A 2,941-nucleotide genomic window follows, 5' to 3' on the forward strand; every position below is an offset into this window, starting at 1 on the left:
ATCTTGTTGGGAGAGTGACTTCTGATGCTGACAAGTGGTGTTTGGGAATGTGTGGTCAGCCTTGGGCGTGACAGAGATACTTCCCTTTCTGTAACAACTCCTCCTTTACCTCCCTGCCCTGAGCAAATAGTTTGGTTTTTCATAAAGTACCACTCAGTATTCATGCAAAATAAAGAATGGATTTCTGTGCTTTTTAAATCTTGCTAAGCCTAGAAAAGAATTGCCATTTAGTAAAAGAGATTTATGCCTGCCTTAGTTTCCCTCTGTTTCCAAACCAATTTCCATAAGAAAAAAATCACCTTGATGTCTCTAGCCAATCTTTCTCTTTCTCTCTCTGTCTTTGTCTCTCTCTCACACACATACATATACACACACACGCACACATACATGCACAGGCACTGCCTGTATCCCCATTAGACCCACAAGCAGGCTTTCTCCCTGAATGCATATACAGGAAAGGGCCTGATAAGCATACACAGGCCCCTTCAGTGTGGTGAGCTGAGCCCCGTGACTGTTCTGAGCAGTGCACAGTTAAGGAGGAGTAAATCCTGCTCCCTAACCCAACTCTGACCCTCGAAGCTGAAGTGATTGCATGGGCTTTAGCTGCCACTGCAGCAGAAGGGATTGAATTCCAGCCAAATGGGGAAGAAAGTCTCCATCATACCTGTCTCTGCCTCCTTTTCCTACATCCTCTCCCCTTATCAGGTCCCTGGTAGCATTCTCAAGCAGCCTAAATTCCCATGTGAGATTGCCTTATCTACCCAATTTTCTTCACAGATGGGGAATCTGAATTATAAGAGAGGACTAAACTGCCCCTATGCATAGTCAGTTAGGGACAATAACAAGACCAGAATCCTGAACTCCTCCCTTCCAGTCCAGGGTGCCGTCTGCTGCACGATGCTGCCAGTTCCAAGGCCTCTTTCTCAGTCAGAGGACAGGGCTCATTTCCATTAGAAATTCCTGGAAAGTGGTACTCAGGGCAGGGGATCCTCCCATGCTGAGGGGGTCATGTGACTGCTGCCTCAGTCCCGGGGTGGGAACACAACGAGGGCGACTTCAGAATCTCCAGCAAAAGGGTGTCTCCCTTTCAGGCCACTAGGAACACACTCATAGCAGTACAGACCCTGGAAACAGCCCCCAGGAAGCCCAGGGGAAGCCGAGGCAGGCCACACACAGGACAGGGAGCAGCCTGGGATGTGCTCTGTGTTGTATATGTTACAGGAGCTATGGGTTGGACAGAGGAAGTGAGATGGTTTCAAAACTTTCCACTTCCCACAATGATTGGGCAATATCATCACAAGCATGAGCTTTGGAATGCAACAGACCTGGATATTGCCCCTCACTAGATGTGGGGTCACGAGCCTTAGTTTCTGAATATGCTTAATGCGAGGAAACAGAACAGAATCTGCTCAATAAGTGGTAGCTGAAGCTGACTCACTTTTAAAGACCTGGTTTCAGAACTCAATAGACACAGTACCTGGAGGCCAGCCCTGGGCTCCACAGTTAGTGTTCCTTGAAAGTGATCAGAGGAGGGGAGGAGATGCAGAAGAGAGGAGCTGTCCACTGTCTTAGTGCTGACCTTTCTGGAACTCATTCTTCGGCAGGAACCTAGTGGCTTCCAACTGCTCAGGACCCCTGGTTCCAAGCAGCGGTCGTAGGGGAGTAGAGACAGGAGTGGGACAAGAAGCTGGGAGAAATAGCTCTTTCTGAAGATTCTATTCCCAGGGAAACACGACAAGATCCACTGCTCCACTGCAGCTCAGAGACAGGAAATGAAGAGGCTAGACATCCTTAGAAGTCAGTCCAAACTCAGAGAAGCCATTGTTCATGGACCAGTTCAATGTCTCACAGTCTAACGCTCAGGAAGATCAGTCGCACACTTTTGTCCTCCTGAAGCTGGTACAGTTTGCAAATAAAGAAGCTGCTGCTGCCACGAGCAGGTTTAATGGATTTTCAAGGCAAAGTGCAAACCTCACTGGCTGGCTGTGTGGGCATGGTGAGTTCAGTGGACAGGAATGGCTCCATATCTGGGCCAGACTTCTAGCTGGACCGCAACTCCTGTTTTCCTGGCTGTGGGGGCAACTGTGGTGTAGGTGATGGAGCCCTGGGCTGGGGCAGGGATGGGGGTTTGAGCATTCCAATCTCAGCTCTGCCACAGGCAATGAGCTCTTGGGTAACCTGCTTAGCTACAAGCCTCTGTCACCCCATTTGTAAATAATGGGACAGCAGTCCTATGAAGCATAAGGCCTGGCCCACAGGGAGCTCTCAGACAAGTTTACACATATCACATACTGACCTCCAGCACCACCCAGCTGGCATTCAACTCAAGGATCCAGTTTGGGAAGGGAAGTAGAGGAGGGAAGAATGGGAGTGATGGTTGATCACCAGGGGAGGGGGGGCAATCTGGGCATCAGAACAGAGCCATGGTGATAATACACATAAGCACTGAGTCAGATGGGCCTGGGTCTACATTGCCTCCCTCATTAGTTCTGACACCCTGAGCAGTTGCTTAACCTTTTCAGCCTCAGTTTCCTCATCTGAACAATGCAGGTAACTACAGTCTCTCTCATATAAGGCTGCTGTGAAAATTAAGTGAGATCAGATTGGCAGAGTGTCTGGATCATAGCCAGCCTTTGACAAGTGCTCCTTGTATCCTGAATCCCATCAGAGGTGGCTCAGCTCTTCCCAGGAGATCACGAGCAGAGACTGCCAGGCAGCCAGCCCCTTCCCTTCACTGGGCCCACTTCCCTCTGTGCCTGGTCCTTGGAACCTGGGACAATAATGAGCAAGTGAGGCAGAGGCCCAAAGGTCTTGTTGGAAAGATTCTGTTCAGTTGATTCTGCTTGCCCAGCTTGAGGGCTGGACCAGGAGGTAGGCATAAACACCTGCTTGGAAAAGAACCACCAGGGGAGTGGGCAGCAGCCACCAGCAGAGAGAGCAC

This window comes from Camelus dromedarius, chromosome 8, assembly GCF_036321535.1.
Source record: "Camelus dromedarius isolate mCamDro1 chromosome 8, mCamDro1.pat, whole genome shotgun sequence".
Lineage (NCBI taxonomy): Eukaryota > Metazoa > Chordata > Mammalia > Artiodactyla > Camelidae > Camelus > Camelus dromedarius.